The sequence below is a fragment of the Nyctereutes procyonoides genome, unplaced genomic scaffold (assembly GCF_905146905.1).
Source record: "Nyctereutes procyonoides isolate TBG_1078 unplaced genomic scaffold, NYPRO_anot_genome, whole genome shotgun sequence".
Taxonomy (NCBI): Eukaryota; Metazoa; Chordata; class Mammalia; order Carnivora; family Canidae; genus Nyctereutes; species Nyctereutes procyonoides.
The window spans coordinates 26,761,583-26,786,644 of NW_026575140.1; the positions used below are offsets into that span (position 1 = coordinate 26,761,583).

The 25,062-nt window shown below is 41.0% G+C and overlaps 1 protein-coding gene across 4 annotated transcripts in view; it reads left to right on the forward strand.

Moving 5' to 3' along the window:
* The first annotated feature begins 6,808 nt into the window (after positions 1 to 6,808).
* RERE (arginine-glutamic acid dipeptide repeats) overlaps positions 6,809 to 25,062 on the forward strand; it is a 412,302-nt gene continuing 394,048 nt past the window's right edge. For 3 of the 4 annotated variants that reach the window (XM_055305059.1, XM_055305063.1, XM_055305064.1), the window contains exon 1: positions 6,809 to 6,912. The gene's annotated coding sequence lies outside the window, so the exon portion shown is untranslated. The remainder of the gene's footprint in view (positions 6,913 to 25,062) is intronic. The other variant, XM_055305060.1, reaches the window with a different exon arrangement.

A 25,062-nucleotide genomic window follows, 5' to 3' on the forward strand; every position in this document is an offset into this window, starting at 1 on the left:
GGGTGAATTTTGTTGTTTCCTTTGGTTTACAGAGTTACTTGCCCATTTGCTCTGTTTGTAAACAAATGCATTTTGGTGACAAATAGCGCCTGATGCGTCAATGTTGAAGATTAAATTCTGGGGGTGCCTGGGTGGCTCAGTCCATTGTGTCTGACTCTTGATTTCAGCTCAAGTCATGGTCTTGGGGTGTTGGGATCGGGTCCTGTGTCAGGCTCCATGCTTAGTGCGGTGTCTGCTTGTCCCTCTCCCTATGCTCTTTCTCTCACTCACACTCTCTCTCAAATAAATAAATAAAATATTTAAAAAGGTTAAATTCTGGATTCCCAAATAAAATGTTAGAATCTGATATTTATTTCCTATGGACTCTCCCTTCTGAGGGCCCCTTTGTGATTAAGTCCAGTCGTCTTTGTTCACCATTGAGACAAAATAGGGCTTGTGGATAATTTTTAACTCCCCATTACTATGCCCTTATTCTTGCTAGAAAAATATCTTTCCTCCAAGGTAAATCTAAGTAATTTACCAAAGATGCGGAGGAAATGTTTATCTTGAAATGCAGCTTCCCCCAGGGTGGAATTCGCTGGCTCTCCGGCTCGCTCGGTTAACAGTGGACAGCTGTTTATAACAGGAACTGTGGACTAGCACGTCTCAGTGAGATGGCAGGCAGACAAAGGAGGACTGCGAACGATCAAACTTGGAATTGGGCCAAGACAATGAAAATCGGCATCTCCTCCCTTTAATTCTCGCACGAAGCCCCGTGAGACTTTTCAATGACCACATGTGGTCTGAAGTCAGATGTTGGGTTTAGATCTTATCCCAAAGGCACCCAAGGTCCCCGGATAGCATGCTGTGGCATTGGCTGGCTAAGTGTGACGCAGAGAAGAGCATCACTCTGCTGGATCTGATGTGGTTCAGTGGAGCAGGGTCTCCTAGAGACTTGTCTATAGGTGTGTTGGTATACAGACCCACTTTACTTTGGTTGAAAGAAAATTCATCTGAGCCTGGAGTTGAATGGAGAACCAATTTAATTGTTATCCACAATCAGTCACGTCCACACAAAGGAAAAGGGCTGAGTTTTGGGAAGCTGTTTCACTTTCGTACATGTCTGGATGCATGACATGTACCTCCTGCAATGGGTGCCATCATCACCCATTTCTCTGTTTCAGTTCAGTACAGGGACTTTCAAAGGCTGCCAGGGGTTACTCACTTGGCCTGAGGGAAAAGACTGGAGAACAAATTTGATTTACAACAAACTATGAAGCGAAACCCCCTTGTGGGTAAACCCAAGGTGAGTGCTGAGTGTCCCAGACACCCCACAGTGGGGAGCAGTCAGCTCTGCTCTTGCTCAACCTGAAAAAGTGCAATGTGAGGTTGCTGAAGCTCATATTGGCTGGCATTTGCACTGCAGAAACTTGGAAGGCAGTTTCAAAGAAAATGCGTAGAAACAAGCTTCAGTCTGTTACCAGGCTTGATAAAACACCCCAGTTTTGCTGAAGGCATTTTAGAGGAAAATAATTTACTAGTTCTAAAGCTCAGGTACTTCTGGTGAATTATGAGGGCTAGCTACTAGTCACATGTTCAAAGAACTTGAATTCTTTTTTTTAATTATAAAAATTATACATGCTTGATATGAAGAGAAAAAATCAAACAGAACAGAGTAGAATGATATCAAAAGTCTTTCTCCTGTTCCCTCCTTACTCTTCATTCCATGCCCAGTGGACTCACTCTAAATGTTTTCCTGGTGAATATGTTTTTAGACATCTTTGAAGCATACATACATTTGTCCTTCTAAAAATACAAATAGGGGCCGACTGGCTGGCTCACTGGGTAGAGCCTGTGACTCTTGATCTGGGGGTTGTGAGTTCAAGCTCCGGGGTGGGCATGGAGCCTACTTAAAACTCAAATAGAATTATACTTTGGGGGGCACCTTGGGTGGCTCAGTAGTTGAGCATCTGCTTTCGGCTCAGGTCATGATTCCGGGGTCCTGGGGTCAAGTCCCGCATTGGGCTCCTTGTGGGAAGCCAGTTTTTCCCTCTACCTGTGTCTCTGCCTCTCTCTGCATCTCTCATGAATAAATAAATAAAATCTTAAAAAAAGAATTATACTTTGGATAATTGTTCTGTGACTTGCTTTGTTCTTTTAACTCTGAATCCTGATTATCATTCTATATCAATTCAGATTTATCTAATCCCCCCCCTTCTTTTAAGATTTTACTTATTTTTTCATTACAGAGCGAGAGAGAGGCAGAGACACAGGCAGAGGGAGAAGCAGGCTGCGTGCAGGGAGCCGAATGTGGGACTTGATCCCAGCACCCTGGGATCATGCCCTGGGCCGAATGCAGATGCTCAACCGCTGAGCCACCCAGGGATCCCTCTAATCCTTTTTGAAAGCTATAAAGTATTCCATTGTATGTTTGTACTATGATTTATTTAAATACTCTGTTGATGGATGTTTAGATTTTTCTGGATTTTCACTATCATAAATAACGTTGCTTTTCTATATCTGTTTGTATATATTTTTGTACATTTAAGCAAGATTATTTGTAGAATGGCTTTCTAGAAGTGGAGTTTTTGGGTCAAAGGGTATGGGTATCTAAACTTTCCATAGGTGGTTGCCAAATTGTGTTCTAAAAAAGGGACTGATTACATTACAGAGTACTTATTTTCCCACATCCCCATTGACAGTGGGTATTATGAAGTTAAAAATTTTCCCTAATGTGAGACATGATTTTAACTTGCATTTATTTTATTATGATTGAATCATGTTTATTGAACACATTTCTCTGTGAATTTGTTCCTATATTTTGTCCATTCTTCTGATTTTTTTTTTCTTACAAATCTGTAAGAGCTCTTTGTATTAAAGAAGTTAATACGTTAGGGGTGCCTGGCTGGCTCAGTTAGTAGAGCATGCAACTCTTGATTTTGAGGTTGTGAAGTTAAGCCCTATGTTAGGTGTAGAGATTACTTAAAAATAAAATCTAAAAAAAAAGAAAGAAGGAAGTTAGTACTTTATTATGGGTGTTGAAAATATTTTTCCTCCATTTGTTTGTTTCTTGCATTGTTTTTGTGTGTGCGTGTGTGTGTGTCTGTGTGTGTGTGTGTCCCTTATAGAGATGTAAAATATACATAGATAAAATTTATTGGTGTTTTTCCTTTATGGCTTCTGGGTTTCCGGTCATGCTTAAAAAAAAACTTCTTCAATCCATGATTTGAAAAAAATTTTAGTATTTCCCTCATTACTTTCATTAAAAAATCATAAAATATCTGACCTCTATGTGGGTTACAGAGGACAGTAATAAAATAGACTTCTAAACTTAACCTAACAAATAGTGGTTCAGTGGCTCTTACAAGGTCCTGTAGGCCACAGTAAAGTCTCTGTAACTTTTTTTTTTTTAAGATTTATTTATTATTTGAGAAAGAGAGAGAGAGAACAAGCGCAGAGGAAGGGGCCTAGGGAGAGGGAGAAAGATAATTTTTTTTTTTTAAGATTTTATTTATCTATTCATGAGAGACCCAGAGAGAGACGGAGACACAGGCAGAGGGAGAAGCAGGCTCCCAGCAGAGAGCCTAATGTGGGATTTGATCTGAGGACTCCAGGATCACGACCCAAGCCAAAGGCAGATGTTCAACCACTGAGCCACCCAGGTGCCCAGAAAGAGAATCTTAAGCAGGTTTCACATCCAGCATGGAGCTTGATCTCATGACCATGAGATCATGACCTGTGCTGAAATCAAGTGTTGGATGCTTAACCAACTAAACCACCCAGGTACCCCTAAAAATTTTTTTCCTGTATTTTGTTTTGTTTTCTTGTATAGATATCTAGTTGTCCCAATGTCATTTATTAAAGAATCCCTCTTTCTCCTGGCTTCTTTTAGATAATGGTATTACATCTCTGATATGACCTCTGTATTCAGAATGAAATCACTTCTACCTGTAGTAAGACACATAAAATAACAAACAAAAGTCCTTCTTGATCTTTCCAAATTCAATAACTAAATCCCCACTTTCTAAAGCTTGCTGAAAAAAAGAATAAGGAAATTCTTTCTAATTTCATAGTGGGAAAAAAACCCACTAGATATTTGACCCCTTTCACCTTGACCAAGCTATTTAACTTCTCCAAGCCGGTTTCTTGACCTCTACAATGGAGATAATAATACACCTCATGGGTTGTTGTCAGGACTAAGTGGACCAAGGAGCACTACATGCTTTGCATGGCGCTAGGGACGTAAAAAGCTTTCAGTCCGTCGTTTAATAGTTGTCTTTATTAAGATGTATTGTTATTACATTATCAGCCTCTCAGGAAGGCTGTTCTCTCCAGCTTTATGGCTGGACGATAAGTCTTGCATGGGATTGTTGTAGTTAAAGAGATCTAGTTTGCTAATTATATGGTGCAATACCATAATATTATGCTTCATAACAATGTGAGATCTTGAAACTTCTAAATCTATGTATTTTTTTTTTTTTAAAGGAGGCTCTATGCCCAATCTAGGGCTTGAACTCACAACCTGGAGATCAAAAGTCACATGCTCTTCCACCTGAACCATCCAGGCACCCTTAAATCTACTTTATTTATTTATTTTTTTTTAAGAGAGGGAGGGGAGGAGAGGGAAAAGCGGAGGGAGAAAAAGAATGTCACGCAGACTGCCTGCTAAGTGCAGTGGCCCATTTTGGGGCTCGATCCCACAACCCTGAGATCATGACCCAAGCTGAAATCAAGAGCTTGGGACGCTCAACTGACTGAGTTGAATCCACATTTTTATAAATTAATGAAAGTGATGGCAAGCCCTAATACTACAATAAATGTGGCTAACTGATCTTGAGAGCTTTTCTCCTCCCTGCTGAATGGTGGTGTAGGATCCACGGGCATCTTCTGAAAAACTGTTGTCTATTGCCCACCACAGGGCTGAACCTTTATTAGAAAGGGTGTCCTTGTAAATGTAGATGGTGATGGACACTGAAGCCATCTAATACACTTTACTATTTTCAAACTGAGGTCGAATAGTTCCATTCACATCTAGGATGTCCGGAGCCATTTATTATGTTGTAACTTTCAGTTCTCGCATTATTAGATATGTAATGAGGTATTAACTACCTTTCCCATTTCATAGCTGAAGGAATTGGAGCAAGAGAGGGTTTTTCTTGCTGAAAGTTTCTCAGAGAGGTTATGGCAAAGACCCGTTTTGTTTCTGAATCTATGGAGTCACAGCCCAATGATATCTGCTCAGTCCAAATTATTCTTAAAAGAAACTGCGGGATATGGAAATTATAATCTGAATAGATATTCCAAAGAGAAAATTATCACTTTATTTGAAAGAGATGAGCGAATTATTTTGCGCTGTGTTCTATCCCTTAATTATTCCATTATATACAGATCTGAACTCCTTCAGGGAGAGTGTATGGTATAAGGACACCAATAAGCATTTACAGTATATTAACAAACCAACAATAGGTTGATGATTCGCCCTGGATTCGTGCCAGGGTGTGTGAAAGAACTCAATAAGCATGATATGCATTTCAAAAACTGCTCGTCATAATTAAAATTTCCAAACCTCTCATTCCTATAAATTATATTAAACAAGAGTATGCGCATTTGGCCTGCCCCTCACTCCCCTTACAGCACCGCGGACCCTGTCATTACCAGCCTTACCAGAACACTAGGTCTCTCAAAAGAAAAAGGTGATATTAGTTTTTTTCCTTTCTTTCTTTCTTTCTTTCTTTTTTTTAAATTTTATTTTTCCAACTTACGGCATAGAGTTGTGCACACTGCTCTCTCCCTAATATGCCCTCTGCGGCTGGGGTTCTAGTCCCTTCTTTATTCCTTGATGAGACTTTCCGGGCTTTGCCTCTTTATTATATTCTTTTTCAAAGAAGCAGCGCGACCTGCGAATTTCGTTTTTCCTTTTCTTAATTAATCTTCTGAAACCAGAATTTCGGAAGAGTCCTGCAGCGAATCGCTGGAGCCCACTCCGAGTCCCCCTCCCCCCTCCTCCCCCTCCTCCCCCTCCTCCCCCCGCCCCCCCTTCCCAGGGACACGAGTCCGCGTCCGAAGTGGCTGCGACGGCAAATTGTGACCCCGGCCAGCGGCGCCGCTGGGACCTGCACAAAGACGCGCCGCGGTCGGGGGCCGAGCCCACCGCCAGCCGCCGCCCGGAGCGCGCGCTCGAGCCCGGGCCGCCGCCGTGTCGGTACAGACCAGCCTCTCCCCTCCTTCTCTCCTGCTCTTTTTTATTAGAAAGGAAAAAAAAAAAAAGAGGGAGAGAATGAGAGAGCGCAGGAAGCCCCGCCCCTTCGCCCGCCCTCCGCCTCCCATTGGCCCGGCCTCCGCGCGCGTCACGCCGGGACGCGCCAATGGCGAGGCGCGATACTGCGAGGTGGGCCGGGCCCGAGCGCGGAGTGGGCGGCGGGTCGGTGCAGCAGCCCCGCCGCGGCTCGGCCACCATCGCCGAGGCGCCGCTACTCCCACAGACGCTCGCGAGCCGCCCCCCGCGCTCCCAGCCTCCTCTTCCTCCCGCACGCCCCGGACGCTCGCCCGCCTCGGGTCTCGCCCCCACCTCCGCTTCCCCGCCGCTCTTCCCCTCGCTCGCCTCCCACACTGTCTCTGTTTCTTTTCTCTGCTAGTTGAGGGGGAAAAAAAATCAGCATCATCCTCAGGGAGCCCCTCGCCCTCAGGAAAACAAAACCAGACATGATCCTGGGCTCCCGCTCCTGAAGGACTGGCCGAGCGAGCAGCAGGGAGGCTGGTGGAGACCGGCCCCGAGGTCACGGGAGGGAAGCCCCCGCAGCCCCCCGGCCCCGGCCCCGTCCCCGTGGCCGGCCCCTCGTCGGCCCGAGCCCAGCGGCCTCCCCGCCCCGTCCCCCACTTTCCCGGGAGCCGGACGAACACACCTCCATTGATGGTGTAGCGCATCCGGGGAAGGTAAGTCTCCAACTTGCCGGCGTGGGGCTGCTGCCGTCCCCGCGGCGCCTCGTCCTGGGCGCGGGCGCGGGCGCGGGCGGGGGCGCGGGGCGGCAGGGGGTCGGCGTGGGCGCCCCGGGTCCGCCGGGAAGGGGGGGGCGGCCAGCAAGCCGCGCGCGGCCGGGGGGGCGGGGGGGTGTCGGGAATAAAGGGCCGGGGACTTCCTGGGCCCTGTGCGGGCCAGGTAACTGTCCCACCCGCCTGCCGACCCCTGTTCTTTCTTTGCTGCTTATTCATGGTCTTGTTGGACTTGTCTGAGGGTTAAACTGTTTCATGTGACTAAATTATTGGCTGAAACTGGGGGTTGGGGTGGGGAGGCAGGAAGGGAAGTCAGGGACCCAGGCTGTACATTTCTTGAATGTTTGTGGGTCTGGGGGTCTTGGTGGTGGTGGTGGTGGTGGAAAGGACTCTTCTGAAAGTATCATTTTCCCATTAGGGAAAGATTCCCTCTTTGTGCTCTACATCTCCAGGTCTCTGTGTGTGGTTCCTGAATTATTACGAAAACCCTCAAATCATTTGCAGCAGAATAGGATTCTTACTACCATGTTTGAGTTCTGCTCTCTGAAAGAGAGAGTGGCTTCTATTTTTATTTTTATTGAAGGTTTTGAAAAGAAGAGAGGTAGTAGTTTGACATAAGATTGTGTGTGTGTGTGTGTGTGTGTGTGTGTTGGAGGGGGGAGTATTGCAGGTTTCCTTTGAAAGTGGTTGCTTGAGAAGTTGTTGAAAGGAAAACAAAATGATTCATTGTCGAATTGTCATGTTCCTCTGCCTCTTTTCCAAGGTTTGCTTGCAATTTCTCTGGATTAGAGACTTCAGACATTGATTTAAGCAAAAAAAACGTGTCCTTGAGAAACTGGGTGCTTTAAATGTTTCAGTGTGTGTTGTTGCTATTTTAAGGGACATTTAGAAAGTAGTTTTGTATGAATCCCGAAATAGCCTTCCCCAAAGCAAATTTTTAAACGCAGAAAAGATAACTAGTAAAAGGGAAACTTCGTGGATTGCAAAACAAACATTTTGATGTCACACAAATTAATGCACCCTATGTTTAGATACGAAACTGTTTTGATAATTGCTTTCGGTTTAAAGAGAGACCTTTTTTTTGTCTGGTGTACACTGGTTTCTTTTAGTCTCAGTCTGTTGGGGGAGGGGAGAGAGGATGGATCTATACAATAATAAAATCATCTTTGGGTAGCTGTTTCCTTCCATGGATTTCCTTGCTGAGTTAATGCCACTGTAAATTATAAACCAGTTTTGATTTTGATGGCCTGGGTGGAAAGCTGGCTTCTAGCTCTCCCTGTTGTTGTTGAGGGTGAAGGGAAAAGAGGCAGAGGCAGACACACACACACACACACACACACACACACACACACAATACCAGGCTGAGGGCTCATTGTTCTTCCATACACACATTCATTCTCTCTCTCCCATATTTGGGACTAGGTTTGCACAGACAAACACAGCTCTTTTTTGGGAGAGAGGAGAGAGGAGATGGGGGGAAGGGTGGACGCTTTTCTTTTTCAGCTTTCTTTCAACCCATCTCATGTCTGGCCTTTTTTTTTTTTTTTCGACCTTAAAAGAGGCAGAAGAGTATATCGGAAACTAAAGGACACTCGAAAACATGTTCAGAGACTCCTCTTCTCCACCTCCCTTCTTTCCTTTGCAGCCCTAGTTTCTGCTGCTCTTTTTTTGTGTGTATGTAAAGATAAAATCCCTCTTTATATGTCGTGGCCTTGTAGTCAGCTTTCCTATTCTTCATTGCCCCTGACTTTGTTGGGAACAGTGATTTGTTCAGTTGACTCTTATTGTAGTGAATGTGACCAGGGCCTTTTCTAGGTAGAAGTAGATCGTCTCAATTAAGATGAAAAAGATCGTGTTTGAGATTAATATTTAGTAAAGAATGTCTGTGTGTTTTGACATATTAGTGGTCTGATGGCTGATAGTAGTTATGCTGGCCATTGAGATGTCATTTTTTGTTTTGTTTTGTACACAGGGGCTATAAAGACAGATCTGATTTTCTCTTTTGGGGGCTGGTGTAGAGTCTTCCTTGAATACTGGACAGGGAATAGGCTGACCGATTCCACCTGGGTTAAACCCAGCTCTGGGCCAAGGATGGAGGTTGGTGTGAATACTGTGGGTTGCAGAATAGCACCTTCTACTGGTTAATTGCTTTGAGGGATCCTGATGAGGAGCATGGGGGAGGGGATTAACGGCTGAGGCCTAATGATTTTCTTTTGAACGCAGTTGTAGTGCCTTCCTGCAAATGCCACTTCCCTGAGCTGCTAATACACATGCCCTTTGACTGGCACAGATGCATCGAGGCTTTTTACGTTACTGGCTGTGTCTTGACATTAATGTGTTCTGTTGTCAGAAGTATTTACACATAGTGACTTCCAAGGACTCTTCTGAATCGATACTCTTCTTTTATGAGAAACATAGTTTGTCTTGAAATACTAAACAAAATGAAGGGATTTATTTGTGTTCTTGGTGTTGGAAACTGTATGTACACTAGCAGTCTTTAAAAAGTTTCCAGTATCATTAATAAAAAAGTCACATAGACTTACCCTATAGCAAAGAAAAATCCTAGCCCTTGGCTCAGGGGTTTTCTTCTGGGATTTCATGGGGATGGGGTGAGGTGGGTGGAAGAGGAACTCACTGAAATTGGCAGTTTTGCAGATGTAGTGGTGTTACGCTGCAGTAGTGTTGTTTTCAATTGTCACGTAAGTAAAATTAAGTCAGGACAATTTATTCTATGGATTAGATTAAAAAAAAAAGAACAACAGAGGCAAGAGAAAATCTGAAATGAATGTATACACAGATTAACACAGAAGGCCAAATTCCTGGTCAAAGGCTTCTAATCCAAGGTGTAGTTTCAGAGATAATCTACTTGATAAATGCCTGGAAGGTTTTTTATTATCAACACATCCTACCCCATCTCGATGTTTTAATGGAGTGAACTGTTGGAGAGGTTTGCAGAGGCAAAGGAGACTCGGCATAGAATAAACATCTTCTGTTCCAGACTGGCTACTCTAAGGAATGTGATTTCTGATTCACTTTGCTTTCAAAACTTAGAGTCTAACCCCTAGACTCCAAGGGTTGTGAACCTTTTACAATGAAATGTGAACAGTTCAAATGTATTATTTATTCAGTGAAAATAGTGTCTGGTAATTTCAATCCAGTATATTCTCTGCCAGTGTTTTGTTGCAAGGTAACTAGAGTAGTTGAGAACTGGTTTACAACATAAAGATAATCCAAATCAAGAAATAAAAGTGCCAGTTACTTTTTCAACTTTGACTTAGTGGTCAGTCAAAACATTATTAAAAAGGACAGTAACCACTGCCAGGTCCTGCAACAATTAACATGTACTTTTGAACAAAAATATGCCAGGTGCTGTAAAAACACACACGCACATATGAATATGACCTATGCCTTTCTAAAACCAGTGTATGTTGAATAATATTATGGATTTAGTAAGCACCCATTACTGTTAAAGTTAGTTTTGAATCTTTAACATCTTGTTCAAATCCCAGTAATCAAAAAAACATTTAAGTAGTAAAATAAGTTGTATATACTGAGTTCTTCTGGGAATTCTGTGCTTTCCAACTAACTGCTTTTGGCAGCTTCTTTTGCAGTTGATTTAAAGGTTAAGATGGCAGAAAATTCAGATGTTTAGGGTCATTAGTGTAACATAGCTGTGAACTTCATTACATACACACAGACACACTCTGAAACAATACACTATTGTTTTACATAATCACTTTCTGATAACACTGTGATGTAGCTGATCATAGAGTTTTTCAACAACTAGGAATTCCTCTTGTATCATGTTTATGTGATTGTTAATTATTAGTAGTATCTTAGTAGTTATTCCAAATTTGTAGCTTTGCTTGTTCTGTTAGTGTGATTTTGGTGAGCCTGTTGGCTTGTGCTTGATTTCTTGTCTAACAGTTCTAATATTTTTTAAAATAATGAAAAGAATGAGCATTTATGTGTTAGAAAATAGTTAAGATTGCTTAAGCCATTTTAATGAACATTTGACCACAAATTACTCAAACATGCTCAAATACTTAATATATTTACCAGAATGAGGTTTTGCTTGGAATTGTGATTTGTATGATTAACTTGTTGGTGTGCCAAGTGATGTAAGATATACCATGCGCCTGTATATTAGGTAACTAGGTCAGATAGGGGTGCTAATATAAACAGTTTTTTGTAAAGTGACCTGTTTGTGTCAGCGTAAAATTATTTTCACTTAGTAAAATTTGCCATTGTATCAGCAACCATAAGCAATATGTTTAATTGTGAAATATTTCCTTATATGGTTATGTTACAAAATGATATGATCTCTAATTCATAGACCACTTGGTATTTGAGGAATCCTCACAGCCTATTTGTCTTGGGCTTTTGCATCAGAAGTTGAAGCTCCTGGCCATGCCCTAATTTAAAACTAGTTGTTCATGTGATTTGCAAAGGTTTGGTTAGGCTTATTTGGTTGCTAGAATAGAAAGTCTTCCAAGTCATTTCACATATTGGAGAAAAGAGGAATAGAAATGGAAGCCTGGAGAGTCAGGCCTCACAGAAGAACAAGAACTCCAGGTTCTGATTGCCCTCATGGATGCTGGAATACTGTTTGGGATAAAGATCCTGCCCAGCTTTAGTAACCAGATTACCTATCGCCTCCTCAGCAGGAAGAGTTTGTTGAGACATACCCTAGTGCCAGGGCTATGTATGGTTGTGCAGGCTGTGTATAGCATAAGGACACCACTCTAAAGGGTACAGTATTTATTTACATTGTGGGCCTGGACTAAGCCTGACCATGCAGCATCTGTAGACAGAGTCTTGGAGCAGCAGGGGAGAGCCTCTCATACAAAAACCAATTCTAGCACACATGGCCACACACATACTCAACAGAGCATGCATGTACACATTCATTGACACCTATACATGTTGGCCAGGTCCCAGAGGCCTGATTCCTACTGCCTTACTTTTGGGGATGGGGAGCAGGATAAGAGGACTAGTGGTGGCATTTAATGTATGTGGGGTGAATTAAGTTTGAGGGGAGGATTGTGAGCAGGTGAGAATGTGGGCATGTGTCTCATACATGAGCAGCTGCCTGGGGAGGCTCTGGAAACCTTTCCTTCCCTAGGCAGAACCTGTACTGTGGCTGTACTGGCTGTACTGAGGAGATGTAGCCATGCTACAACAATTTTGCTTGATTCCCAATGAGAAGCAAAGACTCTGGCCACTGTTAGAAAGATGTTTGATATATGAAGACATTATTGACGTGAATTTAAACTGGATGACCCTTATTAAACCCAGTGCTAGTGTTCCCCTGCCCTTCATTCCTCTTTCCCTCTCCTCTCCTTCCTTTCTCTGTGGGTCACTGAAGTGACTGAAGGGGTATCATCAGTTTGTGGTCCTGTTCTTTCTGGTTGGATCACCATGTAAAGTTGTTCAGATTAGTTAGTAAAATACTAAGTTGATTTTTTTTTTAAGATTTTATTTATTTATTCATGAGAGATGCAGGCAGAGACACGGGCAGAAGGAGAAGCAGGCTCCATGCAGGGAGCCTGATGTGGGACTTGATCCCGGGACTCCAGGATCATGCCCTGGAGGGAGGCGCTCAACCACTGAGCCACCCAGGCGTCCCTAACTTAAATTTTTTTTACTGAAGGAAAGTATTGTTCTGCACAAGACACTAGACAGCTAGGGCTGGCCTACCTAATCCTCTGCTATTCACTCAGCTGTTTTATCTCCTGTTTCTTTGTGTCTTTATGCCTCTGCTTCTGCTTCCGCTTCCACTACTAATGACTAATTATATATTTAATTAACGTTTCCCAAGAGAAGATCTGATAGGACTGTTGGTTAAGGGTTTGGAGCCAAACCACTTCTTCGGCTACCTCCGAGATGGCAGGGTGCTCACCTGGCAGGGTGCGTACCTGTTGAGGTACATAGTAGGAGACATGGGTTCGAGAGGCATTCTGAGACATAGTCTATGGGAGGTAATTTTTTTCTACTGTTATATCCTATCATGTTTTTTTCATCTTTATTTTTCCTGACATCTGGTATGGCTGTTGTTGCTTTTGATAGCTTATCCAACAGTTTATTTTGCTTTAAGAAACTACATTGTCATAAATGGTAGTCAGTTAAGATTTCTTTTCTAGATGAGATCATATTATTACATCTGTCTTGTTGTGTTTTTCCGGGGAATTTACCCACCTACGTGGTCTACCTTCCTGCCTACCCAAGTCCTTGTTTCCCAAACTTTATTCATGGCATACTTATATACCACAAATATTTCAGGTGTTTTGAGTTCAGGTAAATTTATTTTTATTGTTATTTTTTATCCTTTATTTAAATTCACTTTAGTTAGAATATACTGTATTATTAGTTTCAGGGATAGAGTTTAATGATTCATCATTTGCATATAACACCTAGTGCTCGTTATATCAAGTGCCCTTCTTAATGCCCGTCACCCAATTATCCCTTCCCCTCACCCTCAAGTAAATTTGTAATGCTTATTAATACCTTAAAGGCTCAGAAATATCCTGTACTTTACAGAGGGTTTTTTATTTTTATTTTTATTTTTATTTTTATTTTATTTTTTTTTTATTTACGAGAGTCATACAGAGAGAGAGAGAGGCAGAGACACAGGCAGAGGGAGAAGCAGGCTCCATGCACCGGGAGCCTGACGTGGGATTTGATCCCGGGTCTCCAGGATCGCGCCCTGGGCCAAAGGCAGGCGCCAAACCGCTGCGCCACCCAGGGATCCCCAGAGGGTTTTTTTTTTAATCGTTTGTCTATTTGTTTCATTTGTTATTTTTTTTCTTCCCCAAAGAGTATGTGTGACCTTCTTCTTCTTCTTTTTTGTTTTTTAAAGATTTTATTTATTCATGAGAGACACACAGAGAGAGGCAGAGACACAGGCAGAAGGAGAAGCAGTCTCCATGCAAGGAGCCCGTTGTGGGACTCGATCCTGGATTTCTGGGATCACGACCTGAGCTGAAGGCAGATGCTCAACCACTGAGCCACTCAGGCGTCCCTATGTGTGGCCTTTTTATGGGAACTAATATTCTGTAGTTCCCATAAGAACTATAGAATTTGAGGAAACATATGTAAAATTTGAGGAAACACATGTAAAATTAATGTACTTCCAGGGATACCAAATGACTACCTTTTCCTCCTTCTGGAGGCTGTGTATGTGTATGTTTTAAGAAATCTCTCCACCAAAGTGGAGCTCAGACTCATGACCCCGAGATCAGGAGTCCCATGCTCTACTCTCTGATCTAGCCAGGGGCCCCATTCTAGAGTTATTTTTTATTTTTATATCTATAATCCCTCATTCCATCTTTAAATCAGATCAGTCAAATGAGTATTTTCTTTTTTACCCCACTCCACTAGCTGTGCCCTTATTCAGGATATAATCACCTCATTTTTTAAAAAATATTTTATTTATTTATTCATGAGAGACAGAGAGAGGCAGAGACACAGGCAGAGGGAGAAGCAGACTTCATGCAGGGAGCCTGACGTGGGACTCGATCCTGGGTCTCCAGGATCATGCCCTGGGCTGAAGTCGGCGCTAAACCCCTGAGCCACTCAGGCTGCCCAATCACCTCATTTTTGATATCTGCAGTGTATAATAAGCACTGGCAAGAATGAACAAATATTAAAATAAAAAAGCTACCTCAAGTCCTTGACTGTATAGTTCATGGAGGTTAGCCTTGTAGACATATAAAGATGAAGAGAACAGCTTTCCGGAAATGACTATACTGGCTGTCTTTATACACATAACTGTTAGAAGATAAACATAAGTGCTTTAGAGACACAAAGTGCCATGGGGTTGTCTAATTATTATTATTATTTTTTTGAAGACTTTGTATTCTTTTTTTCTTTTTTTTAAATTTATTTATTTATGATAGAGAGAGAGAGAGAGAGAGAGAGAGAGAGGGAGGCAGAGACACAGGCAGAGGGAGAAGCAGGCTCCATGCACCGGGAGCCCAACGTGGGATTCGATCCCAGGTCTCCAGGATCGCGCCCTGGGCCAAAGGCAGGCGCCAAACCGCTGCGCCACCCAGGGATCCCAGGGTTGTCTAATTAGTTATGTATTGCTGTATAAAAAAATTACCTCAAGACTTGGTGACAGCACAGTAAATATTTATTATCTTATAGTTTCTAAGGTCATTCATTTGGGAGTGGCTCAGCTTCACTGGTTCTAGCTTCAGATCTCTCTTGAGGTTGCAATCAAGATACCAGCTGGGGTGCAGTCATCTGAAGGTTTGACTAGGGCTGGAAGCTCTACTTTCACATGGCTTACTCAAGTTGACTTTGGGCAGAAGGCCTCTGTAGGAAGAAGCCTCAGTTGCTCTCTGTGTGGTTACCTGAGTGACCTCATGATGTGGTGTTTGGTTTTCCCCAGGAGGAGTGATCAGAAGGAGAGTGAGAAAGAAGCAACGAGGAGTCTTCAATGCTTTTTCTTCCTTTTTCCTTCTTTTTAAAATTTTTTTAAAATTATTTATTTATTTTTGAGAGAGAGAGAGAAAGCAAGCAAGTGTGTGAGTGATTTCAGAGAAGAGGCAGAGAGAATCCCAAGCAGATTCCCTGCACAGAGCCCAATGTGGTAATAGGGCTTGATTCCAGGACGCTGAGATTGTGACCAGAGCTGAGATCAAGAGTTAGATGCTCAACTGACTGAGCCCCTCAGGCATTGCTCCCTCAATGCCTTTTCTGACCTAGTCTCAGGAGTTACACACCATCACCTCTATCATATTGTATTTCTTTAAAACAAGTCATTAAGTCCAGCCCATGTGTAAAGGGAAGGGAATTAAGCTCCACCTCTTGAAGAGAGGAGTATTAAAGGTTTGTAGATTTATTTTAAAACCACTAGAGGGGGCGACTGAGTAGCTCAGAGGGTGAGCATCTGCCTCTGGCTCAGGTTGTAATCCTGGGGTCCTGGGATCGAGTTCTGAATCCGGCTCCCCGTGGGGACCCTGCTTCTCTCTCTGCCTATGTCTCTCTCTCTCTCTTTCTGTCTCTCGTGAATAAGTAAATAAGAGCTTAAAAAAATAAAATAAAACCACTAGAAGGATTCAAAGGAGAAAAATAAAGAAGACTTAAAAATGTTTTCCCTTTTGATTAGTTATCCTCAAGCAGTGCTTTACTTTGACTAGAGAGTAGTTGCTGTTCTTAGAGGAGAGTGGTGTGACCATGACCTCATTTTACTCATCTCCTTCCACCCTTGTTCAGGTATCATTTATTCTCTACCTTCTTTCTATTGTTCTTAGGACAGATTTAATCTCTTCCTTTTTCTTGGAAGAGACAGAGAGGGAGGGGGAGAGGGAGAGGAAGAGAAATCTCTGAGTAGATTCCCTGCTGAGTGTGGAGCCTGATGCAGGGCTAGATCCTAGGACCCTGAGATCATGACCTGAACTGAAATCAAGAGTTGAATGCTTAGCCGACTGTGCCACTCAGGCATGCCAGATTTAATTTCATCAGTTAAGATACCTGCCTTAGGTTGCTTTTTTTTTTTGTTGTTTTTTTGACTTGGCCATTCTGAGTTCCTACCAATTAAGTACCTTTTCTCTTTTCTTCAGGTCTTTTATCTTTCCACTTACTTTAATAACACTTTTTTTGGTGTGGGGGGGGTGTTCATTGAGGCATTCTATTTGCATATATGTATTACATCCCGAGAAAAAGAATCCCAGGATTTTTGCTCCTGTGTATTTTGTCTTCTTCATGGTCCATGATGCCAGCTGAGGTTGTTATTACAATGAAACCAAACTAGTGGGATAGGAGTAGGTTATTATGCTATTTTTTAGATCTTTGAGTTACACATCAGATCTGGGGCTGATCACTCCACATGTGTTTAAACTGCCCATGAGGTTCACAGCGATTTTCCCAGCTCCATGAACATCAGTGATTTCAAATTCAGTAATGTAACCATGCTTCATCATCACAGTTAAAAACCGGACAACGACTTTGGAGAATGGCCTAATAAGAACTTGGCATTTGTTTTCTTTTCAGCACTGGTGATGCTCTTGAGAGCATCAGCCAAGACATTCATGTGCACCATTATGGCAGCATTGAAAAATGGTGAAAAGATACTCATATCTTGTGTTAATGTTTATTACTTGCTCTTATACCTTAATGTTAAATCATGTCCTTTCCATTAGATCCATAAACCCCATGAAATCAGAAAGTTTTCCTTTAATTACACCAGTATATATGTTTATATGTGGAATTAACTGTATTCTGAAAGACACATTTCATTGTATCTAAGATGTGATCAGTAGTAAGATGTACCATCATTTTATGTGCTGCTAAGAATGAAAAAAAATACTAACAATTAAACTGTGTGAGACCTCTCTGTAAATTGTAAAGTTCCAGTGCTTTACAAATGTAAACATTGGGCATCTTAAAATCATTGAAAGGTGGTCATGTGTTTAGGCCATTTTTATTTTCACAGATTTATACCCTGGAAAAAATTCCTGAAGATAGATTTTTTTTTACGATTTTATTTATTTATTCATGAGAGATGCAGAGAGAGGGGGCGGGCAGAGACATAGGCAGAAGGAGAAGCAGGCTCCCTGCAGGGAGCCTGATGTGGGACTCCATCCTGGGACTCCAGGATCATGCCCTGAGGCAAAGGCATGGGCCAAACTGCTGAGCCACCCAGGGATCCCCAAGATAGATCTTAAAGCGGTTTATTTTCTCTCATAGGAACAGTTCTGTAGGTAGTGTTCTTGCCTAAAGATATAGCACGAAAAATTTAGTTATGACCAACAGTACAATAAAAACAGAGATGCTACCATAAACCTGTAGTCGTTATAGTGAAATTATGTTCTAGTTCCTGTAGAGTAGGGTGTATGTTATATATTTTGATTTGTAATATAGTATATGTTTTGTGTACATAGCATACAAAAATACCACCCTAGTGCATTTTTAGTTTTTTTTTTTTTTTTTTTTGCATTTTTAGTTTGGCCAAAAATGTCAACTTTTAACACTTTAAATACTTTTTATTTAAATATTGCTGTTTCTCATGATTCTGTTGATTTTTTTTTTTTAAGATTTTATTTATCTATTCATGAGAGACACAGAGAGAGAGAGGCAGAGACACAGGCAGAGGGAGAAGCAGGTTCCATGCCGGGAGCCCGATGTGGGACTGGATCCCTGGACTCCAGGATCACGCCCTAGGCTAAAGGCAGATGTCAAACCGCTGAGCCACCCTGGGATCCTGATTCTGTTGATTAACTTCTCCCTCAGCACTGTTTTCCAGTGTGACCTTGTTCTATCTGGTGTGTCCAATCTGCAAGTTTATAAATAGAACCCTAATCTCTTTCCTGAGGTCCTGATCCATGTTGCCCTTTGTCTCCGTGGATAGCTTTTGGGTACTGAGCCTCAAAATTTACCAGTTTTTGTCCACTCTTAACCATCATACTATTTAACAAAGTAGTTAAGAGCTCTAGACTCAATCCCCAGTCTACTGCTTAATAACTCTGTGACTTTAGGCAAGTTTTCTTAACCCCTCTGGATCTTAGTTTGCTCATCTGTAAAATAGAGGATAATAATAGTACTCATCTAACAAGTTTATTGTGAGGACCAAAGTAATTAATATACATAAGATGCTTAAAATGTATCTGGGAAATAGCAAGCGTTCAATAAGTACTAGCTTTTAAAAACTATTTACTATTATGATTGTTACTTAGAGCTCTAACTTTCCATTGTTTGCTTTCTTTGTTATCTGCAATACTCAATAACCAGGAGATACATAGGAGCAGTGGGTCAACTCTTGAGGGTTCACATAAGTTCTAAATTACCAACTAAAACTTTTATTATTTCTTGGATATAGGAAATGCTACAGAATTGTACATGGTTAAATACCAAGTGAATGACACAGACCATAGAGTAATGGCAAGGTTTGGGGTATTAATAAATGATCAGAATGTCATAGCTTAGTTTCTTTTGTGATGTTCCTGAAGGAGATTTATATAACTAGAACAATGGCAAGTGGGAAATTCAAAGTATTATTTTATTATTAGTTGGGCTTTTGGCCAAAACAGAGCTGTCTAGTATCCTGGGTTGTAGCATATTGCTTAACCTACAAGCTAGGCAAGGGATCTCCCTTCCTCCTAAATCCCACTATCTTTTTTTTTTTTTTTTTTTAGATTTTATTTTATTTATTCATGACAGACACACAACAGAGAGGCAGAGACATAGGCAGAGGGAGAAGCAGGCTCCATGCAGGGAGCCCGATGTGGGACTCCGTCCTGGGACTGTGGGATCACACCCTGAGCCCAAGGCAGATGCTCAACCACTGAGCTACCCAGTCATCCCTAAATCCCACTATCTTACTATTCTTAGTCTGGCTACTTTACAGAAGACCCAAAGAGAGTAAAATAAGCAAGTACAAGATAGTAAACCCTCATATATATGTATTATATTTAATTTGCATTTATTTATTTTTATTTATTCATGAGAGACAGAGAGAGGGGCAGAGACATAGAGGGAGAAGGAGGCTCCATGCAGGGACCCCGATGCGGTACTTGATTCCAGATCCCAGGATCATGCCCTGAGCCCAAGGCAGATGCTCAGCTGCTGAGCCACTGAGGTGTCCATTTAATCTGCTTTAGTCTTCAAATTTATAAACAAGTCCAGTCAGTGTTTTGGACTCTGACTCAATCAGATTAGTATTCCCTCCTCTTAGAGGGGTTCAAGAAGGCAAAAGATGAAGAGAGAGTGCAAGGCATCTTATTGGTCTAGCTTCTGCTCTGTAGTGAGCTTGGTTTAGCCTGTGAGGAATAACTAAACATGATTGGCCATATATGATTGGCCATCTGTCTAGTAGCCCTACATTCTGACTTTTTTTTTTCTTTTTTAAGGACATGCCCTGGAAGTTAGGGCAAACTGCAAAGTATTTTTTTTTTTTTTTTGCAAAGTATTTTTTAAATTTAAGGATAAGGTTACTCTTTGAGATGAAATTAAGGAGAAATGTTATGTGAAAATGAGATTTGCCATTTGGAAAAGTGGTCCACCATTAATGATATGATAGCTGCTATGGCATTTTGGTAATATGCTGATTTTAATTTTGGTAATGGCAGTATAATCTTTGAGGAATATGATTACATATGATTATGTTAGTAGAGCAGAGTTGAAGCCTAATCATGTTTATACTGAGTCTGAAACAAGAACATGGTAGCAAAAGGGGGATAATAAACTTGGAAGCTAGAAGAGAGGCATTTGGAGTGTTGCCCTCATATTCTGCAACCTCAGGTATATTGCTGTTAACTCTAGGAGGGCACAGGCCATATCTGCTTTTGTCACCTCTACATCCTTTGCATCTAGCATGTGAAGAATTTAGTAGGTATTCATTTGTTAAGTGAATGATTGGATAATATTATTTTATAGTCTACTGAGGTTGACGATGCAAGAGATCTGGCTTAATATCCTGACCTCAAAGAATATTAAGCTTATTTTTGGACAAATTCTTGATAAAGATATTTTTATATCTCACATATAGTATAGAAAGACATTTCAGTGCTTGTTTTTTGAATCCTCAAAGTTTTTTTTTTTTAAGATTTTATTTATTTATTTATTCACGAGAGACACAGAGAGAGAGGCAGAGACACAGGCAGAGGGGGAAGCAGGCTCCATGCAGGGAACCTGACGTGGGACTTGATCCTAGGTCTCCAGGATCGCACCCTTGGCTGAAGGTGGTGCTAAACCGCTGAGCCATCCAGGCTGCCCTTCAAAAAAGTTCTTATTTTAATCCTAGAAAGTATAAAATTTGTATTAGAAGTTGTTTAATGAAGTAGTATGTTATAAATACATATAGTATTCTTTCTTTGTAAGTTTCCCTTGTTTTAAGTAGGATTAGGTATAGTAGTGAGTGGCAGAAACCCAAAATAACAATGGCTTGACCAAGGTAGAAGTTTCCTTTCTTTCATGTAAACCATGGACAGCCCTGAGCTAGTATGGTAACTTCATGATCACTAGAAGTCCCAGAGTTCTCCTTTTAGTCAAAGAGCATCTCTAGTTTTTGTGGTCAGTTCTGCATTCTCACCAGGGAGGAGGTGGGAAGGGTAAAAGCTGGGTACATCCCCATCTTTCCAGAAGTTACACACATCTCTTCTGCTCTTTCCCTTTAATTATAACAAAAGCACAAGGCCACAGATAGCTGCAAGGGAAGCTGAAAATGTAGTCTTTCCTGGAGATGGCTGTGTGCATAGTCAAAAGAAATTCGAGATTCCTTTAGTTTGGAAGAAGGGAAAAATCCATATATTGCAAGACAGCTGGCACTCTGTGCCTCAAAACCCAAGGGATAACGTGGTATTAACACATTGGGTAATTTGCCCTTCAGTATTTTTTCTAAGAATACCATCCTCTGGAGTGCTTGGCTGGCTTGGTCAGTAGAGCATGTGACTTTTGATCTTGGAGTTGTGAGTTTGAGCCCCATGTTGGGTGTAGAGATTACTTAAAAATAAAATCTTAAAAGAATACTGTCTATTACAGTGAGTTTAGTATTCAGTATAGAATTTTAAACTAAACTTTTTTTGATCTAATGATGGCTTCAGATTTTTATTGCTAGGTAAATTTTCTAATAAGACAACTGACTTCCTTCTGACTTGAACATCCTGATCTTTATAGCATAATCTGCCATGTATTTTTTTCCCGTGTGATTCTTTAGTTTAGGAATAATGACTGAAATTTCCTAAGTTTTTATTTATTTTATTTTTTTTCTAAGTTTTTATACACTATGATTAAGACCTTTTAGAAACATTTAATTCCTACTATTTATAAATTAGAAAATGTGCATTTTGTTATGATATTGAGAAATGCTTTATTAATACTCTACTAATATTTCTTAAGATATCCAACTTTCCAAAATCTCTACATTCTTATTTATTTATTTATTTATTTTATTTTTTTGAAGATTTTATTTATTCATGAGAGACACAGAGAGAGAGAAGCAGAGACACAGGCAGAGGGAGAAGCAGGCTCCCTGCAGAAAGCCTGATGTGAGATTCGATCCTGGGTCTCCAGGATCACTCCCTGAGCCAAAGGCAGACACTCAACCACTGAGCCACTCAGGTGCCCCTACATTCTTTTTAAATATTTTATTTGTAATGACTTAGCACCTTTTTCGTAGCTTTGTGAGAATTTTGGAGTCTTAATGGAATCCTTAAGTAGGTTTTTTTTTTTTTTTCTAAAGTGGGTTTTATACTATAAAAAAACTTTGAATAACTTGGTTGATGGTATGCTTGAAAAGAGTCTGCATTTATTCTGATAGTGAACAGTGATTTTTCCTCCCAGAGCTCAGGGTGACTTTAGTTTTGCAAGTCAGAGGACATAGTTTATCTTTTCATCTGTTGGTTGTCATATTTTATTTGCCTCAGCATGTAGGTACACTGTATGCAATTGTGTAATTGTTATAAATAAATTTACGTTTAAATGCTGTTTACAAATTATTTTTGTCACCTTAGACCCAAAGTTAAGGAATGCATCATAAAGTTGTATCTAAGGACCACTTGAAACCCTGTGTAAGAAACTGATGCTAGTGATAGCCTTTAAAAAAAAAAAAAATTGGGTAGCCGGGGTGGCTAAACCAGTGTTTAGCGCCTTTAGCCCAGGGCCTGATCCTGGAGTTCCGGGGTCGAGTCCCACCTTGGGCTCCCTGCCTGCTTCTCCCTCTGCCTGTGTCTCTGCCTCTCTCTCTCTCTGTGTGTGTCTCTTGTGAATAAATAAATAAAATCTTAAAAAAAATAAAAAAATTAATTACTTATTTCAGAGAGAGAAGGGGGGGGAGAGGAGGCTGGATCTCATGACCCAGCGATCATGACTTCTGCTGAAACCCAGTCTAACGCTGAAACCCATTGAGCCACCCAGGTACCGTGTAGTGATTGCCTTTTAAGGAGGCATACCAGGGTACTGGGGAGGGGGATAGAGAGGAATCCTTACCTTTCATACTCTTACTGTTTGTGGTACATAAATATTATCTAATTAAAGTAAATAGGAAATACCTGTGCTTTTTATTTTTAGACTCTTGCCATTTTCTTATATGCTTTAGTGAAATATCAGTTTATGTATGAAATGAGGCATACACAGGGCCTAGACACATATGTGCTCTTGATGAGTTTTCTTACCAATAGGAAAAAGACCAGTACACAGTTGAGTACTTGATAGAGGAAAGAGCCTCAAGAGAATTAACTTTGGCTGGGGGCATTAGGGAAGATTTAGTGTAGGAGGAGGTATTTAACCTGTGTTTTGAAGAATTGTTAGGATTTGGACATGTGATAAGTAGCTAAGAGGATTTCAGGCAGGAAATTGCATGGAGCAAAGGCACCAAGACTGGAAGGATGGGAAGTGGGGAGTACTTTGGCTGCTTCTATGATGAGGATTATTAAATGCGTTTTGATTTCCTTTTTTTAAAAAATTCTTTTAAAATGTTCTGTAGCAGATGCAGGCATATGTAGTTCTTTCAACTGCAGTAATTTATATTTGAAGCTGTTGCTTGTAGCTGTTCAGACCAAGTTGTAAGAGTATTTTGGAGAGGAGTCCTTTGGGCTGATTTCTCAAGGGAAGAAGAGACTGGTTTGCCTGGAACCATGAAGCTTTGGAAAAACCAGTTGGGGTCATATAACAAGGGGAGATTTAACACCAGGGGAAGACTTTGAGAGCCTGATTCATTCAAATTTAATACAAATTGTAGTTATAAAACTTAATATATGCTCACTGTAATCACATTCCTACAGTTCAAAAAGAGTAATACTTATTCCCCCAATATTCTTTCAGACATTTTCTATGCGTACATAAGCACATGTATACGTAACTATACATATTATTGTGAATTTTGCTTCTTTATTTAATTTCAAGCACATACTTTTTTTTTTTTAAGATTTTATTTATTTATTTGAGAGTGAGTGAGAGAGAACAAAAGCTGGGGGAGGGGCAGAGGGAGAAGGAGAAGCAGACTTCCCACTGAGCAGGGAGCTGGAGGATATGGAACTCATCCCAGGACCCTGGCATGATCTGATCTGAAGGCAGACACTTAACTCACTGAGCCACCCAGTTGCTCAACAACCACATATTCAAGTCAATACCTGTAGTAATACCTCAGGTCTTTTTTTTTTTTTTTGACAACTTAGTGGGTATTGTGTGGGTGTATAATTTCCCATGAATGGACACTTAAATTAGTTGAGTTTTTTTTTTTTAATTCTTGTACCTGTACAGCTGTATAGGCATATCTGTAGTATAAATTCTTAGAAATGGAATTGCTAAATCTACAGGTATGTACATTTTTAATTTTTAAAAAAATTAAAAAAATTATTTATTTGAGAGAATGTGCACACATACAGGCGGGGGGGGGAGGGGAAGAGGAAGAGGGAGAAACAGATTTCTCACTAAGCTGGGAGCCTGATGTGGGCATTGATCCCAAGATGCTGAGATCATGACCTGAGCTGAACGCAACTGCTTAACTGACTGAGCCACCCAGGCACCTCTGTACATTTTTAATTTTGAAAGCTATTAGTAAATTGCCCTCCCAGGTATGCCAGTGTGCATTAAGAGTGCTTTAGGGTTCAATGTCTTTATTTTCTCACCAACCCTGGGTATTATGAAAGTTCTTAATCTTTGTTAACCTGATAGGTGAAAAGTATACAATATCATTTTAATTTGCATTTCTTTGATCATAAGTTGATAATTTTTTTTTCTTTAAAGATTTTATTTATTCATGAGAGACACACAGAGAGAGGCAGAAATGGAGGCAGAGGGAGAAGCAGATTCCATGCAGGGAAGCCCAATGTGGGACTTGATCCTGGGACTGCAGGATCATGCCCTGAGCCAAAGGCAGACGCTCAACCGTTGAGCCATCCAGGTGTCTCCGATGATCTTTTTATATATCAAAATTTAGAATACACATTAAAAAAAAAGTTTATATTTATTTAAGTAATCTCTATACCCAGTGTGGGGCTTGAACTCAAGACCCTGTGCTCTTCCGACTGAGCCAGCTAGGTGCCCCTAAAATACACATTTTGTGGATGTTCAGTAATAGAGCCAGGTGGTTTATATTATATGGAATACTTTCTAAGTAGCATTTATTTATTTTTAAAAAACAGTGGCTTG